Raw genomic sequence first — 24,350 nt, 5'->3', positions numbered from 1 at the left:
AATTTATCCCTTTAATCCAAGGATAGCAAGAGATATCCGGAGATAGCAAACCTTGAGGTGATGGCAAAATCCATGCCCTGCTCTCTCTGGCCACGTGGCTACTTTCTTTGTGATCAGATACCAAAGAACACTTTCATGGGTTACTGTTATGATTAGTATACTGAATGTTTACAACATGAGATGCAATTCACGGTAAAAATCAAGTGAAACAAGTTGGTGGGCTCCCCTGGACACCTTAACCAATCTTAGACTAGGTTAATGTCTCCCTCACAACATGCTAAGGCATGTGTCTGGCTCAGCAACCACTCACTGTCACTGGTATTAATTAGCTGAGACAAGCCTGACAACTGCTCCCACTGGTCGATGTGCGGTGCTTATCAAGACTTAGTTATAGTTGCTTCCAAACCGATTTGTGCAGGCTGTGTTTGTTTCAGTTATTACAAAATTTAATGAAATATTCATAAGTTAAATGTGTGTCTGAAAAAAAAGTGAGCTGTTTTTCTATAAACTAAATTGAATGCTTTAGAAACACTTGACAAAGGAAAATAGCTAAAAATGATGGCTGAAAAATTAGGTGTGTTTGAGACAATGGTAATTTCCTAAGGGAAAAACCTGACTCAAAATCTAGACAGATTCAGTACTGAGCTGCTTTCAAAGTTTTGATGTTCTGGCTTTAAAGAAATAAAGACTGGAAGTTGCCAATAGTGTGTCATGACTCTGCTTTGTGGGGTAAGAAAACGTGGAACACAAATCAGAGCACCCATGTCCAAAGAAACAGTCTTGACACCATCCATTCTGAGCACTGATATTTCTAAGTTTAATAGAATGTTTATGGTGGGCATGTGTCATTTTTCATTATTTCCACTTGTTACGGAAACGACAGGCCAGTCAAGAAACAAGCACCACTCGGAGGGTTGCAGTACTCCGATGTATTACGCCGGCGGGCTCAGAGGGCCTTCTGCTCTGAAGCTCTGAGCACCTCCAAGATGTGCGCATGAGGTTTTACAGGGTAAAGTACAAGCTTGGGGTATTAGGCCAATAGGCATGGAACAGCTTTAGCAGCATTATCATCACAAAAGTGGAGGTGGGGAGGCAGCAAACCAACATTCCAAAGCCAGATATGTATCTTTGAAAACCCAGCTGGCTAGCAAAGAACATGAACAGAAAACCAACACTAATTAACCTAGATTTACAAGTTAGTCTAGCAGAACTCAGATTTGTGAGTTATCTTGTTAGCCCAGCCCAGCCTCTCCTTCACATTCCTAGGCCTGTGAGTTATCTTGTTAGACCAGCCCAGCTTTTCCTTCACACACTCTTAACTGATTCATCATCCAACTGCGGGTCCTAATTGTACTTGACAAAACTTTCTCCAAGGAACTAAACCAGTTCTGGGAACTCCCACTCTATTTTCATCTTTCTTTGATAAAGAACTTGAACCAAAATGAAAGGGAGACCGTTTGCCTTGATGAAATCTCACCTCCCTTTCAGTGGTCATGTCCTCTGGAGTCTGCACTTCCCTAAGGTCGGCAGAGGGGGCTCCCCGTGCCACCCTTCTGGTGGCCAAGGTTAAACACTGCCTCTTTTCCTCCCTCCTTTGCTTTTATAACCCCCCATTCTCTCAAGTCCAAGTGTGCTCAGCCAGGAGTTGAGCAAAGCAGGGCAGAGGTCAATGCACATTACACAGGTGCCTCTTCTCCCTAGCATGCTTGCACTGCAGAAGTTCCTCGTAAGTGGTAACAGTTTAAGAGTATACAAAAAAGCAGCAAAACAAAAAACAAAAACAAAAAAAAAAAACCCCACAGGACTGCAGAAGGTGGGGGGAGTATTTTGAAGCAGAGATAGCAAGAAACAAGTTAGTCTAAAGGCAAATGAGTTCCAAATAGAATAAACTAGACAAACTCCATCCACGACTTTTGACTTCCAGAAAGTTAACCTTTTCAAGCCAGTTTCCCTCGATATAAAAATAAGGATAAGCCACCTGCTTCATAGGATTAAATGAAATAAAGAGTTGCAAGGCACCCAGCACAGTCCAGGCACACAGTGGATTCTCAGTCAATCATGGCTGTTTTTAGTTGTCTACCTTCTCACATCTAACCCCACCACCAAGCAAATCCCCAAAGTGGCATTATTTTTCACATCTCCTCTCCCCCAGTCTAAGAACCCAAAGATTCTCTTTAAAGTAGCTGGGTCCCCACACCTCAATGTGGGGCTCAGGGGCTCTGTTATGAAGAAAGCTGTACAGGACTAGGTAATTCATTTCCAAGATAAGTCTGTCCTCCACCCCTCAGCACACTCTTGTGAAAGATGGGGCATTCAAAACGTGAACATCAGTTGGGTGATTTATTTGATTGAATTTACTCAAAATTCATGGACTGTAAGATAAAAAGCAAAAAACAGTTTATTTTCTTTACATCCATACTCCAAACCCATTCCCTTGCAGGGAATCGGATCATCTAAGATCTCTGATGTGGTAGCTAGATTTAGAGATCCAAGTTGTTCATCTCTGCAAACCAGACTACCACCCTTGAGGAAGTGGTTCCCTGCACACTGAGATGAGCGCTCACTCAGAGTAGGGCATTCCTGTGAGTAGCAGGCAGGATACATGGTCATGGGAAGTGTCTGTTTATACACTGGCCAATTCAAGAGAAGGATCTTGAATCGTGAATCATACACATCCACGATAAAGCAAGATGGAGATGTTGAAGAGCACAGGAAAGATTAAGCACGGGTGGCCTCATCTGAAAGGGGACAGCCATGATATTGAACCGAAGGAGAAGAGGGAGAAGGAGACAGCTGGTTTATGTTTAACAACATCCCAACTGCACATCTGATCACATCTCACTTCCTTTCTATGAAAGAGAAAATCAGTTTCTCACAGTTCCGAAGAACAGAGTGTCTGGGTTTATTTAGATGTCTATCTCCCTTTGCCTCTGTGCACATGAGTTATCTTTTCCAGGTAAGCAATGACTACTCTCCATTGCTTTGGTTTTCCCTTTAGAAGTCAAACACAAGTCGCGAAAGCTGCCTTGCCCATTTGCCAAAGAAGATAAAATCTAACAGCTGTTACCTAAGCAACCATTCAGGTTTCAAAGGTATTCGAGATCAACCTAGTATTTTCTTTAAAGAAAAGCGTTCCTTCTCCTCAGGTGGTAATCACTGACTCATAAAGAAGTCACTGAAAACAAATGAGAGATGGAGCCTACGAAGGGATGCTGGTGATGGAATCTGCCTTGAGATGTGGAGGGGCATCTGAGAACCATGACGCCCAATCACTTCACTTCTGTTCAGTACATGACTTGGGAAGACCTCTGCTATGTCCTGGATAGATTGCAAAAGAATATACACAGGAATAATTCTATGCCTAGACTTTGTGCTCTGCTGTGCTAACAGATATTTTAGAATATAGTTAATATCATACTGGATGTTTTTTCTCATAAAAGGGGCAGGCTTCTTGGTTATTTCTCTACTCTCTCTGAGCTTCTTAAAAACAAAGGTCGTTGGGACATAGTAATTACTCACTTGAAATAACAATTAAAAATAAACCTGTTTGCACTTCAAACAGAAACCCCGAAACAGATGATATAAAAAGAATCAGATTCTTCACAGCTCTACAAATGCAGGGAGTAGGCATCTAAAATACATGCAGGAACTAACAGAGATTGAAATATTAAATACTGAAATGAAATTATACTAAATTTTTAAATTATCAACATGTAATTCAAAATAATTTATAAAAGCAATAAAATAGCAACTTTAACTTTCAAAATTTTTAATTATTTTAATACTACAGAGTTGTTCAGTCCAAATGGGTACACACACACACCTTTTCAAAGCAATTTGAAGGTCACACTTAGCTCCTAAAACAAGTTTGGAATTTTCACAATTGAGAACTTTTTGGTATCACTTCTTAAGGTTCTGCTAGGTTTTTGCTCTGTCTTGGTAGCATGCCTTCTGGGAAACCCAGCACATATTCTCAATCAAACTGAGCCAAGAATCCCAGTTACTATCAAGTTACCACTTGAAAAAATTAACGAAACAAATTGAAAACAATCCAACAGTTCTCCTTTGATAACGACATGTATTACTGGGGAAGCCTTACAATCATAGAGATAGTTTGTCTCTCTGGAATAGAAGAACAAATATGTAGAATAATAATTATTATTATTTTATTATTATTCAGGATAGTACAAAGCCCTAACATAATGAACAATTCTAGCCAGGAGTTTTATATGGGTCATATTATTCAAAGGAATAAGAGAAGAAATACTACTCGTGGATGTTAAAATTTTAAAAGTGACAGATTATATGAAATGTCCAGAAAAGGCCAATCTACAGAGACTGAAAGTGGAATAGTGGTTGCCTGGAGCTGGGGATGAGAATAGGAATTTACAACTATAAAGGGGCAAGAGGGATCTTACTGGACTGATGACAATGTTCTATGACTGGTTTATGATGCTGGTTGCATAACTCTGTATATTTATTTAAAATCTCTCAATTGTACATTTAAAAGAGGTGAATCTGACTGTATGTAACATATGCCTCAGTAAAGTTGGTGCTGGGAAGTAACTAACTAAGGATGCACTCAAATCCTCATTTTTGAGAATGTTCATCCTGGTACCTTCTAATAACCTGAATCTCATAAGAGAGTATTAGTTACAGTACTTTCATACAATAAAATACATACAGCTATTGTAAATGACGTAAGGAAAATGGGACCACAATATAAATGTCCATCAATAAAAGTGGTACACTAGAAGAAATTCTGGAACAGTCATCCTCTGAAAGTAGTACTGTCCACACGAAATAATCAATTAAAAAATTGTGTCAGATTATACATGACACATACAGAAATGTGTCCAGAATGTAATGAGTGAAAAAGTGCTTAGCAGGACAATGCATTTGGAAGGACATTAAGAAATGTGTGCGGGTTATCTGTGCATATGCACGTGTTTGCTTGTATATTTGGGAAGATAAACACCAAATTGTTCACAATGCTTAATTAGCCCTTGGAAGCAGAAATGGAGAGAGAGGGGATTTTCCAGCAAAGTTCAAGGACGAGATTTAGAAGTATGTGCATCAAAGTGCTGAGAGTGGTTGTCACTGGATAGATGGGATTTATATGGGTTTTTTTTTTAATGTTCTTTTAAACTGTCTTAATTTTCTTATTAGGGAGGAAGGTTGGTGTAGTAGTAGTCACGAGATGACTCAGATTTAAATTGTGGCTCTTTTATTTACTTGCTATGAGATCTTGAGGAAATTAGTCAACCACTCCATGCTGCAGCTTTCTGCCTCTGTAAACTAAAGATATTAACAGCATCTGTACCATCTCTTGTGAGGACTAAGTACATCACAGACACATGGCAGTTAGAACAGAGTCTAGTACAGAGTAAGTATTCTCCATTAGCACTCATCAGCATGTATACCAACACATTACTAGTAAGGAAAAAAAAAACCTGAACAGAAACAACTTTGGTGGGAAAAAAAGAAACGTATAAAAACCACAGGCACTGACTTTTTGTTCCATTACAAGTATGTTCAATATTAGTATGTGAGCAGGATGCATCAGGCATGGGCGAAGTCTGGACAGTTGTCAGAGCCTGTCTTAAGACCAACAATGATGAAACCAACCTCCCTGTGGGCCACGCCGAGGCCAGAGGGTACCTGGGCAGGAAACTCCCAAGTGTCTTGGCTCAATGTGTTGTGACCTGTGCAATGTGGCCGCCGCCAAGGCAACTGCACGATCTCAAGGTGGCGGTAATTAGCGCGTCTGACCAAACCATCGGCAAAGGACTCCTGAAACACAGACACTCCAACATAAATACTTACGCCTATAATTGACCTCAGTGGGACTTGAGGCCTCATCTTGAGACGTACAACATAAACCAGGGTCAATTATCTGACATTTGAGCCAGCAATGGGAAAAATAATTGATTGTCACATTCTAAAAACACAGAGCAAATCTCTGCCTTCCTGAAAAAAGAGTAAGTTCTAAATGAGCCCCATTTCCCATAACGTACGCTGTAAGAGGCACTTTGAACTTCAGCAGTCCCTGACAGCTTCTCCAATGGCCACCCACTCAGTCTGCACAATACCAGAAGCTCTTTATTAAAGGAAGGATGCTTACATTTGTTGAGTGATTACTATCCACCAAATTCATCTATTTCTCTCAAAACTCTTTGAGGACTGGGGCTCAGAGAGAGTGTATTCCTTACCTGGGTATAACCATGAGCGGCAGCATGAGAATCAAATGCAGAAACTTCCATTTCCAAAGCCTCTGCTTTCCACTCACTGGAAATCCCACTAGTTTCATTTTTAAGTGGTTCGCATTTCTCATTTCAACTGCAAAGCATTTCTCCAAAAAAAATCTACACACTACCAAAAATTTACACGACCTAACCAAAAATACCCCACAAAAGCTCCTAAAATTCCCTTGAAGTTTTTTTTTTTTTCCAATGGTCACAGTTGATATTAACGTCTTATTTTTCATTTGCTTTGTTTCTCCAAGGTCAGCTGGTTTTCAGCAAGGCACGAAGGTCTCACCCACAGACCCGCCCTCGCTGACTGCAACAAATCACAGACACTCCTGCTTTGAGAAACTCATTTTTCAAAGTAGATTCCATTTGTCTTATTCATTTATCCTCCTGTATGAAACGTCACAGACAAATTCACAAATGAATTTCTCTCGACCTTATTTAGTCAACTTGATTTATAAGCTATAGATAAGGATGTAAGGTAGACTGAAGTGGCACAAAGCTGTTGTGCCCAAGAAATCACTTGTGAGTTTCCTTTGACAGAGTTAGGCATTTTTAAACCTCCATTTATCTTTCATTTGATATCCTGCTGAGAAATGAAAACTACCAAGCTACAAAAAAAAAAAAATGTGTCTGGTCAACACTAATTAATGACATCATCAATTATTTCATCAGTCTGCATTGAAATGAAGGCTTAGTAAGTGCCCTGATCATCCAAAACAACAATGGCTGGTTCCCTAATGTTATGATGTCCAATTATTTTTGCACTAAGTGTCACTGAATAGCAACAGAAGTCAAAGCTTAGTATTAGCTTTCTCAAAAATAAATCCATCTTCCTATTGTAGGCTCTTATTTTACCAAATTCAACTTAACAAAATCAACTGCCTTCATAAAACTATGACAAGTACACAAAGTCATTAGACATCTCATCTCAGGTCATATGGTATAGAAAAGAGGCCAAGAGCCGACTGGAAATTAAGATTTATTGATATTTTCAGGGAGCAACACTGTAGGTCAAACCAAGAAAATACTGTAGCATAATACTGCCCCTTATATGATACCATTAAAAGGCTTTTCATATGTAAGAGTGAGTATATAAATATGGATTATATGAATTGTCAGGAAATCCTTGAAATCTTCTCCGGAGATATTTAATTAAATGAACTAGCCAAATATTTTCTTTGGATTTAGGCTGAGTCATAATTTACAGTGTATGTAACAAGCTTTTTATACATTTAATTTTTGTAAACCAGAATCTTACATTTTACACGTTCAAAGGAGAAGTTTCCTCCTTGAAGAAATTTGGAGAGAAATCCACTCTCAATTGAGTCATTATTTTAAATGGAGTTTAAAAAGTACTGCTTAGTAACTATAAGATGATACTCACAAGAGAACAGATATGATTATCTCTCACCGGCCAGTCTGGACAGGTAATGACGTGAAACAGAGAAGATGTTCGACCAAACACTTGGCACCAGTGCACTGTTTCCACATTCAATATTCTATAAAATTTATCATGAGATAAATGATACACTATGTCCAGAAGCTAACTGAACAGGGGTTATGACGACAGGAAATGAAGTGTTCTGGCCTCCGGGGGTATCTACATGTCAGGCATGCACACATCTAGTTGACTGAAGCGTTCTAAAGAGAACCCTTTACCCAAGCTCACTGTTCCTGCTCTCTTCCTTCTAGGACTTCTCACTCTTCCTGGTCTTCATCTACTAAACACAGTGTTTCATCTCGGGTAATGATCCGCGTGCTGGGATACAGAAGGGAGCATTTCCTATAACTTGGCTACCAGGAATGATCTCACCAAGTGGCTAACTTCTGGCATTTATAGATACAGTTATTCATAAGCTCACCTGCTCTTAAGAGGCCCAGTAAGTTACTAAGCACTTAGGCAAATTCAGAGAAGAAGGACACCAACGTCTATTACTCCTTCAGAGTAGTCTTGGTGTAAATAAGATGGTATTGGGTCTCCAGGGCTGTGGGACACCCTAGGATCCATGGAAATAAACTTCTGCCCCAAACTACAACTGTTGGGCTTTAAAAACAGCAGAAAGTATGGCCAACTTTTCTCAACCCCCAGCCTTCTTTCATTTCTTTTTATAAAGAACATTTTTTTATTCCTACACAAAAATAAAAACAATGTTTTTTAATGAACATCAAAAGATAGGATATAACATGAGGAAAAACAGTTGCAATACATATGAAAAAGGACTCATTTCTCTAATTTAAAATAATCTCAGGTAAGTCAATATGATACAGACAAAGACTCCTAGAGAGAAGAAAATGAGGAAAAAGAAAGGAGGGGGAGAGGAAGAAGACAGTAGAAACATAGGAACAGACAATTTACAAAAAGAAATTCAAATAGCCAATGACCCTATGAAAAGATACTTGTAATAAAAGATAATTAAAAACCTGTAATAAAAGATAATTTAAAACCTATAATTAAAGATAAACAAGTGAAAACAAAGAGATAACACTTTCAACTTATCAGATTGGCAAAACTGTTAAAGCCTGGCGATTTATAGTGCTGGTGGGGGCATGGGAAAGATACAACTGTAAAAGAAAACCAGTCCGTGGAGCCTTTCTAGAGTACAATTTGGTAATGTTTACCTAAGTTAAAAAAGCACTTATCCTCTCACCTAGCAATCTCACTGTTAGGAATGTATATCAGCAAGAGGTTTATCTACAAAAAAGCAAACTACAATGAACTCCAAAGGCTAATCACCACCCGTCTCCCCCAAATACCTGGCAATTACTAAAAATAGCCAGAAGCAAGGCAAAGGTGAAAGCAATTATTGCACATCCATAATGTGGATGAAAGAATGAAACCTTGCACATATCACATTAAGGTGTATACGGAAGACGTGTGTGTGTTGATGGGAAAGAGCTCTTAAAATACAACAGAAAAAGCACCCCCAAAAGGCTATAGAAAATATGTATAATTGAATCCCTTTATTAAAAAATGCAAAAAGTAGAGAGCCAGACACATGCACATATATGCCCAAAACACTTTTTTCCTGGAAGAAATCACAAGAAACATAATTAATAGTTACAACTGAGGGGAGGCTTCTCTTTTTTTGTACCTTTTGGTACCATTTGTATTTTAACCACGTACGCACACTTTTTTATTTATTTCAGTGTCATCATGGGTTACCTGAATATAAGATTATGGGCAATTATCTTCTCTACTTTTATACTGTTTTTCAACAAAAATCCCATTTAAAAAAATTTAGTGCATCTATAAGCCTTTAAAATAGCTGAACCTCCCAAAATACATATAAGGATTTAAAGGTTTTTAGTAGCATCCTGAGCGAGGAAGAAACACAACAAAATAAGAAATGAAGTACAGGAAAAGAAGGCAACACAGACAGATCAAGTATCAACCTGGGCTCAAGGTCAAGACTGAGTATTTTATCCTTTTCTAGTGCTTTAAACAAAATAATAAATTATGCATTGCATGGTGTTAGGGAGCAAGAATTTGCTATGAAATCCACCAGTTCAAAGCTGTGGAATGCAGAAAAACAACCTGGAGGGAAAATCTTTAAAAAGCTCTCCTGCAAGGACTATCCTTCCAAATTCACAAAGAAGCAGTAAAGAAACGCACTAGCAAACTAAATAAAAAACCCACCGCAGACAAAACCATAACGTTATACTATATCGTGAAATCCTTTGGCAAATATTTATAAACCCTAAGAGATAAATCTCAAACTGAGTTACTTCACATGCAATTATAATTCTAGGTTATACCAAATATCTTCACAGGCATTAAACAAAAAGCCTAAAGTGCCATCTGACTGGATGGCATTTCATAGATGAGGCACCAGTTTCTGATTATCTATGCATTTATCCAAGGTTTAAGAGGCAAACAATAAAAAAGAAAATTAAAGAAACTTAATCGTCAACAGTCCCTGAGTGATGAGTCGCTATATGTAACACAGGTAATTAACCATAAAGTGATCAAAGTCTGAGGAAAATGATGAAGTACTACCGGGGAAAAAATAAAAGTCACCCCAAAATATATACATCATGTGCAACTGCCTGGTTAAATGAAAGGAAAATGAAAGTTCTGAGAAAAGGAAGGGCTTTCTCCTCCTTGGGCCATGTATCAATAAACTGCCCGTCAGCCACAAGTTCACCCTTTACTGCCTGATCTGCAAAAATGGATCTGGGCCCCTAAAATATTTTTTCACTTTGCTAGCTTGTGTGATGCTGTTAAACACTGCCAGCAGAAGATGCCAGAAAGACCCTGCTGGGGGAAGGTGCTGTGCCTCCCGGTCCCGGCGCGCTCCCTCGGCAGGCTCCTGTGGCAAGTGCAGCTCCTCCAGCACCCATCTCCTAACGGTTTTCAGTGGAGTGTCTCTAGTTTACATCTCCCTATGAACAGCTTTCCCTGGCACCCCCAAGGATGGATGGTGGACTTTCACCAAGTTCCACCAGCCTGGCACTGTAGCAACTTCTCTGCCGTCAGAGAACCACAGGCAGCAGTGTTCTCTCCAACAAGGTATGGAGCAGGTATAGGTGTGGCTTATTCCTTAGGGCCCAAGGGGCAGTGGTTGCTCCCTATTATCTATTATTTCTACATTCTAGGGTTCTGTTTACTTCTTATTAGCCAATCCATCACTGCCTCCAACCCCTTCATAGCTAATAATTCTTAATATTAAACTGTTGTCCCTATTCAAACTACTGCATGGTTTCTGCTCCCAGACTGCACTGACTGATACACTCCCCTCACCTACCGGCATTCCTGCCACCAGCCCCACGGCACACTACACAAGTGAAAGAAACCTGCCCCTTCTCACACCAAATCCCACTGGTGCCACAGAATTCTCCTAAGTGGAGTATGTCCCCTCCTTCCTGTAACCACTGTCACTGCCTACACCCTGGCCTTCATAAAGAGTCATGTGGGTTATTACAATCCAGGGAGATATAAAAACTTCCTTGCCATCAAAGTTTCTTGGCTTAAAAACAAAATTGGGTAATACTATTTAAACCTCCCCCTGCCCCCAACACCACCATACTCCCACAGGAGACCACTCTTCCTGCCTCCACATTCTGGTCCCCCTCAGTGACTCAAGGAACCCAAATGTGCCAAGCTGTTTCAGGGCTCCAAGTCTTCACAGGGGCTCTGAGCCTAGCCTAGAATGCCTCACGTGGGCCCCACTCCCATTCCCCAGGAAGCCCTGCTCACCCTAAGGGTCCTGGCAGAGCCCCCCCACCACCAAAGACAGGATTAGTTCCACTAAAATGGACCCATGTTCTAGGTCTTGAGCCCCTGTAGCGCAGAGATCAGCTCATCCTCTTCTTTGGATGTCTGGCCATTACAATGGAAGCAGCAGCAAGTTTATTCATGGCTGGGAATAATACCTACCTTATGCAGCAATCATGCAGGAAAGAGATAAAGCCTAACTTTATCAGCAGCTCAAAGGAGATGAATACTGCTATAGGACATAATACAGCTAATGAGATATATCAGTTTAGATTAGAGATCTCTGCAATGATTTCCTGTTATGAAAAATAGCTGAGGGCTTTAAATTATGATTCCTAATCATATGCTCATTCACTTGGTGAACATACATTTATCAAATGCTTATTACTTTATGTTCGGTGCAAATTTACAAATTTATCATAAATCATTATGTGAATCAGGATAGTAGAGGACTCAGTGTAGAAAACAGGAAAAATTAAACTGAATTTAAAATCTCTTATGAGATTACAGGAAATTTAAGAAATATTGAGAGTGGCAGAGGGTATACCTCAAGTGGTAGAGTGGATGCTTAGCATGCAGGAGGTAGGACCTCCTCTAAAAATAAATAAATAAATGTAATTACCACCCCCTAAAAAAAAAAATACAGTTCAGGTATAGTATTTTTAGTTGCTAGTAGATGTTCCTTTTTAGAGGCTTCCACTTTTTCCTAGTTCTAGCCAAAATTACAAACCACAGGGACTCTGGGAAGACAGCACTCACGGTAACTGGGCTAGTCCAGACTTTTACGCATCAGACCCTAATGAACTCTTCCAGAGGACTGCTACCCTGGTCCCCTATCTCTAGGCCCTCCCATCTCCCACTCATCCTACTCAGGATACTATATTCCTAGGTTCCTCACCTTTCCTGCCCACTTGGAAAGGCTACTAGCTTCTATCTTTTTAATTTAGTGGCTGCAAACAAATTCTTAAAAAAAAACAAAAAACAAACCTTAAGTTTTCTGTTAAAAAAAAAAAAACCTTCCAAACAATGCACTTTATTAAGTTTTTAACCAATCCATTAGAAATCTTAAAATGCACCCACTTATGTGCCAGGGACTAGGAATACCCAGATGCATGTAACACCATCCTTGACCCGAAGGAGTTCATAGTCTATCTCAAGAGAGAAACACCAAAGGCAACTTGCTAAGCAATATACAAAGAAGGCATGATTCCGCCGCCTGAAGGAGGGGAGACGTTAAGCGTTCACCTTAGGGGCTCAGCTCAACAGATACCAGCAGTGTCAGTCCTGGGCCTGCTGGCCCCCAGATCCATCCCCCTTCTCTGACGGTGCTCTGCCTTATCACAGGGAACCACCTGCTGGATCCAACCAATGGGAGGCAGGAGCACTTCTCACCTTCCTTTCCCCTGGTATCTTTGTGGCATTGGCTCTTATCTGCCCCTGAGCTCTGGCAACAGCCTCCCATTAGTCCCTCCAGCCTGAGGCTAGTCATGACTTTCTGCTGGCTCTGAACTCTAGGTTTCTTCACGCAGCCCTGTTGGGCTCCTTGCTGTCCATCACCTGTGGAAGTAACTTCACTAGATTCACTCCGTTGTCAATAAAAGTGGTTTCTTTTATCGTACTGAGGCCCTGACTAACCAGTTCTACTATAACGTGCTGATAATTTACTTTGGCTACTCTCCAAAGCAGTCATGCTCCACTAGAATTCAAAGTTGAAACCTGAGGAAAACTAAAATATTCAATAATATATCCTCATTTGGCCTAACACAGCCAACTTTGTTAAACCCTAGAAATGTTTTGGTTCATAGAGGAATTCCTTGAGAATGGAGCTAATGCCTAATACACATGTCTTTAAGGCTTCTTCCTGGAATCATCTTCCTGGAATGAGAAGATGGAAATGTTCCATATCTCCTCTGCCCAACACGATAGCCACCAGATACATGCAGCTATTGAACACTTGGATGTAGTTATTAGCATGAATAAGAAATAGAATGTTTAATTAAATTTTAATTAACTTAAATATCTGCCAGTGGCTAGTGACTCCAATACGGGACAGCAGAGGTCTAGCATGTGACCATCTCTATTGTGGGGAAGGACTCCTGCGGCGGGTGTTTCTGTGGGGTTTGGTGGGGAATGAGTGGGGATAGAGAGGCACTGTGGAACTATCAGCCCTTCTGTTCATTCTGTTCACAGTTTACAAATATAACAACCCCCAGCCTACCTGATCCCCACCACACAAACACGCAATTTATTCAGATAACCCAGGTAACAAATTTTCATTCAGAGAATGAAACTTCCTCGAACACAACAGTAGCTTGAGAACGAAGAGGTTTGGCATAAATGCTAGTTGTTGAGAAGAGGTATAGCTACCTCTATAGGATCTGAGTTCAGACCCAGTAAAAGGAGGAGCCCTCTGTGGAGAGAGGTGACATTAGAATTCTTGCTTCGTACTACCGATTCTTCAGCCCAGTGGGAATAACCGCCTGCTTGCTCCCTGCCGTCCTGTCCCAGTCCACTCCTTACTCTGTCCTACAGGACTGCCCTAGCGTCTTGCTGTGATGTGTCGTTTTCACATGTCATACTTCCATCTGTCCTGGCTCTGCTGAAACTGTGGAAGACATTCCCTTTAATCTAGACTGGTGATGATTAGCTTCTGGGTTAGAAACATTTACTTTCACACCTCTGACTTTTACATGGACATAATCAAAGTCAATGACATCAGGCTCCCGATTCGCCTGAGAATTTTGCTCCCAGAAGTGAATGCTAAAGATTTAACAAAGTGACTCTCCTAGGCCACCAGACTGATAAATATCAAACAATTGCTCAACAGTACAAAATCACTTACTATCAATAGTGCTTAACTGCAGGAAACTTTTCAGTATATCAGTGGGAATATAAAAGTATTAAAAGGACAGTTTTACATGAACAGACTTTAAAAGTACCACAGCTTTTGGAATTAAAATGCCCAAAGACTTGGGCATGTTATCCTGAGAATCAAATATAAGTATACTTCATAAATCTACAAGACTCTAAGCAATATAAAACCACACTGAAAAATTCTCCTGTGAAATTTTGGCTATGAACTGCTTTGATTCGGGACTTCTGCAGTTGCTTAGTGATTTGTGCAATTTCCTTGGGAATTATAGAATATGCTAACTAGCAAAGTAGAAATTAGTTAGTTTACATTGTAATCGTAACTATAACAATGCACTCTAGGCTCCTTTACTCATGTTTGCATGAGTCACTCAGAACACCACATTCCCAGCATGAACAAGCACTCCGTTCCACTCATTTTTCTTCTCAACGCTCTCTAAAAAGCAAAAAAGATACTAGCATTATAATGGTCACCACACTCTCATGTTGCCAGTCACACAGAAAAGGGCATTCACGAGGCAGACAAGCAACACTGGGGAAGCCAGCTAGTCCCCGCAGAGTACCACATCCCGGTGGACTCGCCACCGTCCAAGGCTGGCCCTTTAACCTTGCAACTCATAAATATGGTGAGGGTTCAGGCTAACCACACTCAGTGACATTAAAGTAAAATGCCAAGTAAATACATCGTTGTAAGAAATATAAACCATCATGTAGATTGGACACTGGGTGCTGGTATCAGCTGATCATGTGTCTCCCAAGACCATTACTCATGAGGAATCCAAATTACCATCAGAAGGACGCACCGTGGCCGTGGAACAGAATCGTTTTGTGTTTTGTGGCTTGTGTGTGTCCTGACAGTACATTGTGAGGTTAAGGTAGGCTCAGCAGTGTTCAGTGACTAGGGCCAGACCACAATCTAACTCAGATTTGGAACCTCACAGTTTGATTTCCAAAGCCTACACATGGCCCCGTCATAAGGATAAGATCCTGTCCATGCTACACGAGGGGCAGGGGACCTTCAGAAAAACATGTCAGTACCTTTAACTAAATTATAATTCTGCCCTAGAAGCCATTTTAATCTCTTAACTTACTTTGTCTACCTCTGCTGTGATCCATTCATTACGGAAGTGTTTTATAGTTTCTTTTGGAGTCTGACCTTTTTTCCAAGTCAGAAACAGGAAGGGATCTATCTGTTGGCCCTGGAGTACGGTACACACACACCACACTTATGGTGGAAGCCAACGACTCCACGGGGAGATGAAGGCTTTAGGAATTTCAGGGAAGGGGGACAGTCTGCTTTAGCAAAACAAAACAAAACAGAACAAAACTAAACAAAACAAAACAAAACAAAAGGAAACTATAGCCACAACCTATATTGAAAGAAGTTTATTTTTAAAAAATCATTAAATGCCAAAGATACAAGCTAACAGACCTTAGACACGGGTATCCTGTTGCATTCTACTTTGACATCTTAAATCCCTCTGTTCCTTCTGTGTCTAAAATGTGTTTGGGCTTTTTGGTGAGACTCCACTTTCAAAACCCAAACAAATCTATCCTTAGCTCTGTTGGCTCAGCACAAGTCTAGAACTGGCTTTTGGTACCAAACACTGAAGAGTTTCAGCAAGTAGCTTCCCAGGAGCCCCTGCAAATCCATAATCAGCCCTCAAACACTTTCCACAGCTTGCAGAATTTTCTAGCTCATTCACAGCTGAGAAATCAAAGTGACAAGGACACACCAAAAGGGAGAACTCATCTATCAGGTCTCAAGAACTGTGGTCACCGACACTGTCTAAAATTGTGATTTATCCATTAACTCTTCTGTTTACTATTAACTTGGTTTTCAGCTTGGCTTGAATATCAAACTCTCGCCTTCTGACCCCAGAGACCTATGCCAATAGTGGGTAACCAGTTCAGGATTCTCTGTTAGAATCACTGCATTTTTGCCAATACTGCTCACCCAGCAACTTGGGGGCAGCTGGAGACCGTGAGAGTCTGGAACATCACCTTTGATCTCCGCACAATCAGAAGAGTTAAGTGAGCTTGAAGGTTAGCTTAATGAAAGCCTCCAAGCACTAACAGGGCTTAGTCTGTGTCATAATTTGTCAAAAGTGTGTTCTGACCTCCAAGCATTCCATCCTACTTGCCCCTTAGGCTGTGGCTGCTGTACCTCACCTTGGGGTTATCGCTCTAGTGGTGAGAGTCAGCCATGAATTCTCCCCACTGCTCCGAGAGGAGAGTTTTCCAGATGCCCACAGAGAGGCAAGCTGCTGGGGAATAACACTTGCTCCATTTGAGGGCTCAAGTCATGTCTTTTGTGAGGTTTAAACAATTTGGTTCAAATGCACTAAGGACCGTGAGACAGAAACTTGGGCGTAGCCTCTCTTTACAAAAATCGCTGACTTCAATTCTCCACCCTGAGCAAGAGCCTCTTTGTAAGTCAGGGAACTTTCCATCGCTGGGTCTCTTACCGCTACCTCCTTGGAAGATGAACAGAGCTACAACGTTCTTTCTCTACAAAGCAGATAGACAGTAGGTGGGTTGGACACACTTGGGGATCCTTCCACCCAAGCCCTGTCACAAAAAAAAATCGCACTCGTAAGTCAAAATACATTAACTTTAAACTGATCTCATGGATATGGTACACACTGCTCCACGTTGCCACAGCAGCAGGAAAACAGTGGGACTGGTGTATGGTGGCCAGACCCTAGGTCCACAGCTGAAGCACAAGTGGAGGGGACAGGAACTCACTAGGACTGCAAAATGGACATATCTGCACATTCAGTGGCTGGGTATGTTGCTTATATCTTAAGGCACTGGAAAATATATCAGGAAACTATAATACCAAGAGTAATATGAAAAAATAGAGCAAATCACACTGCATAAAAACAAATATTACAAGTTTTTGTAGTGGAGCAATTCACGAACATAGAAATCACATTCGGGGCTAGTTCCAGATTCATATGAAGCAGATAACTCCTGTTATCCACGCAACTGGTCCTCTGCATCTAATCAGCGCTTCTCACCTTAATGTGTGTTATGGTCCCTACCTACAAGGTCAAAGCAACACTTGCCAAGATATTTACCTATCCTAAATTCTGAAGAAGCCTTTTTGGTTTTTGTCTTTTTAACATTAAAATCCAATTTCTCTATTCATCCTCTTTCCAAATCTCACATTTTAGTAAATACCACTTAATCCCACTACCCCCTGCCAAAAATCCAAACCAAATAACTAAAAAAAAAAAAAAAATGCTTACTACGTACAAGCTATGTATGTAAATTGTGTAGCATGGTCCAAACTCAAGGAAATATGAATTTGGTTTCACAGATAAAGAAGCTTGCCCCAAATCACACAGCAGAGCTGTGTGGCAGGGCTGAGATTCAAGCACCGGCTTCCCTGACTCTCAAATCACTGTAATACATTCCTCCACAGAGTGGAGCAAATGATATTTTACTGTGCTGCTGCTAGTAAAACACACATGCTGTATGCATCTGCAGATTTCAAGGTTACATTAACTCTCAAAGGCCCTTTTGTAAACATACTCCTAAGGCTACTCTGCGATATTTCTAAAGCAAAGATCAGTGTGCAGATTTCACAAATAGAAACACGTATCTTGAAGAATTGAGCCAGGGTTTCTCAATTGTAGCACTATCGACATCTGAACAGGATAATTCTTCATTGCGGGGATTGTCCTGTGCGTTCTAGGGTGTTGGCAGCATCCCTGGCCTCTACCCAGTAAAAACCAGCAGCACATCTCCCCACCCCAGCTGTGTCCATCAAAATGATGTCCTGACATGGCCAAATGTCCCCTGAAGGGTAGGTAAATCACACCTCATGGAAAGCGATGGAACTAAATTAACTGCCTAAGATCACATCACTAGTTAAGGATTCTACTGATGCCAGGAAAGAGCTCTATTAAATCCTAGCTTTGTGGAGATTTCTCTTACACAAAGCTACAGCTCCTGAAGAGAAAGCACTTGTCAGATTGGATGAAATGTATCAGAATTCAGAATGGAGCCACCTCCGCTTCACTTTACAGTACACTTTCACAATTACTGTCTGCTTTTATACTGAGGTACACATCCCCAGTGTCTTCAACCACTATTCAAATAGTTTCTAGATCCTCGCCAAAACCTCATTACTCCATTCTGGACACACATTCAAACGCAAACCCAGAAATGTGCACAACATCACCGCATGGAGAAAAAGCAGTAGCAACAACAAAAGACTAAAACATATATAATTTACAGTCAGGCTCTGTTATCATGAATAATCTAATTTGGTCCTCAACATCTTCAACAGCCACATGAGGGAAGTATTATTATCTGCATTTTATGAATGAAGAGACTGAAGCGCAGAGTGCTCAAATAACTTGCTGAAGGTCAGACTCCAAACTCCCTGTTCTTAATCACTGACTACACTGTTTCAGAGAACTGTGGGGTTATCACCTCCTTGGTTCTAAATTCTCCATCTCTAGTAACCTGTGAGCTTCGTGGTCCAGCTGTATCAAATGCCCTATCGAGGCACACTGCTGGCCCCTTGTTCAAGTCTGATGTCACTCTACTGATTGTTCTTTGGTTATGACAAGACACAAACCAACTTATCTACACTGCTGTCCAACACACATTTGTCCATCTTGAGTAATGAACACAGGGCACTCTGTTCAATGCTTTGCCAGAGCAGACATGACATTACCTATGGCATACCCTGATATATCTGTTCAGTAACTATCCAAAAAGAAATGAGGTCAGCTGGAGATGAGTGATGCTAGATACTGATCATCTCCACTTTTTTGAAATGATCCCAGCCCATCTTTTCAAAAATGTGATTTATTATTCTGCTAAACACAAACATATGCTCTGAAAGTTTCCAGAATTTACCATCTCCCGAGTTTTGAAAAATCAAGTTGTCTGGCAGACTTCCTCCTCTCCAAAACTATCTCAAGATTATCACAACATGGTTTATCATCACACTGGCGTGTACTTTCAACATCCTCAAGGACTCGAGGTACTTAGAACGGCTGAGAATTAGGTTTAAGGAGGAGGCCGAGGCATCCTTGCTTTGCTTGGAAAGGTGGGTGGGTGTCCTGTGTCAGAGAGATGACGAGAATGTGAGCCACACCCAGTCCTGGAATAGACACTGTAGTTCATGGTCTTCTAGGAAAGTGGCATTATTCTTCTATATTCTGTGGCATCCCCACAGATGATCCAGCAGATGGACTCTTACAGAACTGGCTGTCCCTGGTGAGGCAGGCTGAGACTTCCCCACCTTCATCCAACAAGAACAGTTTTAGCACTCCCAGCGTGTGCTTCTCATGACCTCACCATTCTTAACAAACAGGTTCAATACTACTCTAAGTGCTAGCAGAAATTTAGTCATTTCACCTAGCATATAAAATACTGCCAGAGTGCAGCAACACACTGAGAATTCAACCACTGGACATCCACGGCCACATGAGGGTGAGTCAGAGAACGGCCGAGTGGTACCTGGTGAGGAGCAGGAAGAATCTGCACAACCAGAACCGGAAGGGCTTTAGGAGAAAAGGTAGGAGGAAGTGCCCCCACCCCTAAATTAGCAACTATGGGGCAGCCCCAGGCTTGTGAAGAGGAGGGCTTGCTTAGTTAATATTTGAAAACCACAAGGTTCCAAAGTAATGCATTATTCCTTGAACTTTGAAATTTTGGCAATGCGGCACTTGAGGAGCTTTAAAAATCCCTTAAAAATCTGCTTTGAACCAAGAACCTCCTCTGGATTACTTCACACAGAACAGGCAGCACTATGTTAGTGTTGCAACTGGAGCCACATAGGAAAACTTACAATCCTTAAGTGCTGCCTTCTAGTGTAAACTTAGTTAACTAGCTGTGAAATTTGGAACAGATTATATAACCTTGCTGAGGCCATTTCATCTTGAAAAAGAAATGATAATACCTGTACCTCTCAGCATTATTGTGAAAATTAAAGTGAGGCAGTGGGTGCAAAGCATCCCACTTAAATATTCGACTCTGTTTCGGCTGTTAAGTGAAACTCAAATCAAAACTCAAATTTAATTACCCTTTTAGGTTGTAGACATTGTAGAGAGTTAAAATATTTTCCCATTCTCACCACTTGAGGGGGCTTTTCTAACCACCCCAGTAGATTTCAGGCCGTTTCTGTCATTATACCAGGCTGTTTCCCAAAAGAAATGGGATCCCAAGGTATTGCCTCTGGCAAAGGCATCCAATCGGTTAAACTCAAAAGTAACAGAAGGGTTTAACAATTAGCCTATGAGATTGAAAGCAATGGTTCTATGAGTTCAAAGTGTAACTAATTAAAATTTTTAACAAACTAGCTAAATTATTTCATTTAGAAGTGATTTTCTGGAGAAGCTTCCCTTACAGAGCTAAAATAAAGTCAGCTCCAAAGAACTCTACTCTCTGTGTTACAGAGCTTGTCTATTTTGCATTAGCATCTACATTGTCAAAAATGAAGGATGTTTAATGTTATTCATACTTTCATAATTCGTACTTGCAACTTCATAATTCAGTTTACATTTTCCTGTTGTCCTTTAGGCTATCAGGGCGTCTTCAGTCTGCCTTTCCAGTACAGTTGGTGTTTCTGGTGGTGATACCTGCGGCGCTGCGTACATTCTTAGTAAACAGCAATAATCACAGGATTCTGCTCCTCCTGTCCCCTGCCTCCCCACCCTCTAGCAAGAAAATAATTTAGTTGGACCTACTAATCTCTCTATGCACTGGTTGACTAATTTCTTACATAAAAGACAGATTTTTTAAAATTAAAAGCAGATTTTTAAAAGAGGCTGTCTCTACATAAAGTTAAAAGTGACCATTAACTCAACAGGGTTAGGAGTGAAATGGGAATCGACTTTAGGTCTCCTGGTTCCTGTTGTGGTACAACTTTAAGTCACAACTACACACAGCAAACACAAGTAGGAAAGGAAGAGGGTGGGGAGGGGGGAAAGCAAGTGCCATGCATTCTTCTTAGTGTATCTATTTCCACAAATTCCACAAGAGCAATTACCTGGCCACAATAAATAGAAAGCATAGCTATGGAGTAAACACGCTCAATTTCCAAACACGGGGCGCATGTGCTTCTTTCTGGCACTGAGCAGATCTCACTCACCAGCTAGCTCCCAACCAGCCAAAGGAGTTGGCTGAAGGACCTTTTTTGTAGAGGGAATGGAAAGCGAGAAAGCGAGTTTGAGAAAGCGAGTACTTCCCCGAAACTGAGTAACCAAACTGTAAATACAACCCCACTCCCTCAAAAACCTCCATAAGAAAAGCGTGATAACCCCAAACCGAAACCACCCCCGGACCCTTGGCTCTCAAAAGCATCCCACAAAATTTGGAAGATTTGTGGATGTAGTCTACCTATACACCCCCTGTTTTATTAACTACCCTGTGAGCGTTCTCAGGTGTCAATAGCTGTTGCATGTTTTATCATCAAAGCGGCCGGTAAAAACTAGAATCCCTTTACTTCGCTGTAGTGGAGGGAATGGCAACGCCCGTGGTCCCGACTGCTTTCTGCAATGCAAGAAGGGTTTTTCTCCCGGCATTTAACCAGTCCCAACGTCTTGTGAGTGCTACCACGCCACCCCCAGAGAGCGATTTATTGAAGCACAGCATCCCAGGAGGAGCAACACTTACGGTCTCTCCTCCCTGGAGGCAAAGTCTCGGGGAAACTTCCTGGGGCGCCAAGTTTGCACGCGGATCCGGCGCGCTGCCTGCCCCGGCGCAGGCGGAGAGGCGAAGGCGGCCAGCGGCGCGCCGACCCCCGGCCCGGCTGTGGGGCGCGCGTGCGCCTCCGCGGGCCCCGGCCGCCCTGCTCCCGCGGCCTGCCCGGCCGGCGTGCAAGGACCGCGGCGCTGGGCAGCCCTGCGCTCCGGCGGGCGGGAGGATTCTCCCGGGGTGGGGGTGGGGGGGCAGCTGTGAGCAAGACCAACGAGTCCAACCCCAGCGGCTCCAGCAGCGAGGCCGCGGGTGTGGCCGGGCAGTAGAGGTTTTTTGGAATGCAGGGTGTGGCCCTCTAACACAGCAAAAAAGAAATGAGTCAGCCCGTGCGATCCTAACCAATAAGAGTGTTCACTGTCGGTTAAGGCGGAACTTTCCTTTCTTGATTTATATCAGGCTTAAGAGCCTTTTTTTTTTTTTTAAACTTAAGCCTTTAACAACTTCAAGAAAATGATGGATAGCTTTTTAAAAAAACTCTTACAAAACAAAGATTAACTTTGTTATGATAGTTACTTGAACGTGGGATGTACGTTAATTTCTATTACTTAGTAAAAGTTCTTGAATTAGGCAGCGATCCCCGATGTTAAGAGCATGGGATCTGGCATCAAAACAGATTCGGACCTAACTTCTGACACTATGATCTCGGGCAGGTTAATTATTTGCAATGAAGGGGATAAAAGGCCCATCCCACAGAGTTTCCTGGACAGATTATTTGTAATAATACGAGCAAAGCATTTGGTACAGTGCGTGGCACAGAGTAGGCACTCAAACAATGCTGTCTTGTCCCCTTGAGTTCAGAATCAAACTCTCCAAACTTGTGGACAAATTGGCTCATAATTTTTCTTTTAAGATTCTCTTCAATGTTAAACTATCCAAAGAATTTTAGAGCTGAAGTAGTTCTTCGGTATTTGCATGGCCTGAGTCCCGTATTTAAGTGATAAAGAACTGAAGCTTTGGGATTAGAATTCTTGGATTTGGTGTTCTTATTATACAATAGAAATTTTATTAGTAGCAAAAAAAAAAGGCTCAAAATTGGAATGATTTTATTAATGCCACAATTAAACCAACTTTTAAGAAAATAAGAATGATTTTGGAAATACTCATTCTCTCTGGGTCACTGTACCCTAAACATCATTTTGGAATAGAAGTATTTAAAATAAACTCGAAGGAGCTGGGAATTGGCAGATTATGGGTGCCTACAGAACTGCCAGGTCCTGAGGACCAGTTAAGAGTTCATTACTAGTGGGAGGAGAGAGTTTTTGCAAAGGAATCATTTTTTTTTTTAAGTTACAAATTAAACCATCTTGGCTTTGGAAAAGAACTCCTGAGTTTAACTTCCTCATATTTGTTTAGAACCAGTCATTCCATGAGCCAAGATTTCTTTAAAATATTCATTAAGCCAAAGATAAAAATCTAAAGTGAGATCAAGGGCCCTTTCTAAAATGCTACTCTTTTCTCCAGACCATCATGAAAAAGCAGAAAGAACGTGCCCTAGGAGTCAAGAGCACCTGTCCTAATCCCAGCTCTGCCAGTAAATGATCAGGTATGTGGCTCTATGTTAACTGCTTCATCTCTAGTTCTAAGACCCAGTTATGGTCCAAAAGGGCAGGCACAAGATAAGCCTGTAACCCAACATTTAACCTCAGCAGCAGGTATATTGGGCCTATATCCTAGATGATGAAGCTAATAAATCTCTCTTGACTCTCATATTCCTCATAAAGGTAATCTTGTTGTCCTAAACACTGTAAATTAAGGTCTACAATCATCTGAGCTCCCTCCCTTTCTATTGACAACTCACTATCAACAGGTATGATAATGGCTTCCTAACGTTGTTCACATTTGTTCTCTTTTTCCCATCCTGTTGCAGGCATCCACGCCAGAGTCACTGAGGCTGAGTGTCTCCTAGCTGCTGCTCCAGCTGCCAGGTCCCAGCCTCTGTGCCCCCAACACATCAGCACCATCACATGATAAGTGTCAAAGTCCAGAGTACCATCCTGTCATAAACCTTCCCTCTGTCAATTAAACAAGTATAGTTTCATAGTAGAGATCAGGAGGACATTTGCTTAAGGGGCAACGTTCTTCAAACCTCCAGGTAAATTAATACTTATTTTTAAGCACATTGATTTTCTGTTTATGAAACTATTACTATCAATTATACTGGCCAAACTGATAATATGTTGGCTGTTACATCAAGAACTGTAGCTTTCATATGATAAGACTATATATATATACACACATATGTGTATATCTATATACATATATATGTATATATAACCTGTGTGTGT

At 41.2% G+C, this 24,350-nt stretch overlaps 1 protein-coding gene across 12 annotated transcripts in view; it reads right to left on the bottom strand.

Annotated features, from left to right (window-relative positions):
* The window catches only part of SGMS1 (sphingomyelin synthase 1), a 264,767-nt gene that overhangs the window by 69,645 nt on the left and 170,772 nt on the right, over positions 1-24,350 (bottom strand). Inside the window, exon 1 of one of the 12 annotated variants that reach the window (XM_014556706.2) lies at positions 21,982-22,513. The exons of the other annotated variants lie outside the window; for them this stretch is intronic. The gene's annotated coding sequence lies outside the window, so the exon portion shown is untranslated. Of the gene's footprint in view, positions 1-21,981; positions 22,514-24,350 lie in introns of those variants that run through there. 12 annotated transcript variants of the gene reach the window in all.

This window comes from Camelus ferus, chromosome 11 (assembly GCF_009834535.1).
Source record: "Camelus ferus isolate YT-003-E chromosome 11, BCGSAC_Cfer_1.0, whole genome shotgun sequence".
Taxonomy (NCBI): domain Eukaryota; kingdom Metazoa; phylum Chordata; class Mammalia; order Artiodactyla; family Camelidae; genus Camelus; species Camelus ferus.
Note: the sequence above shows the minus strand (reverse complement) of the source record. Positions and strands in the feature narration are given on the sequence as shown.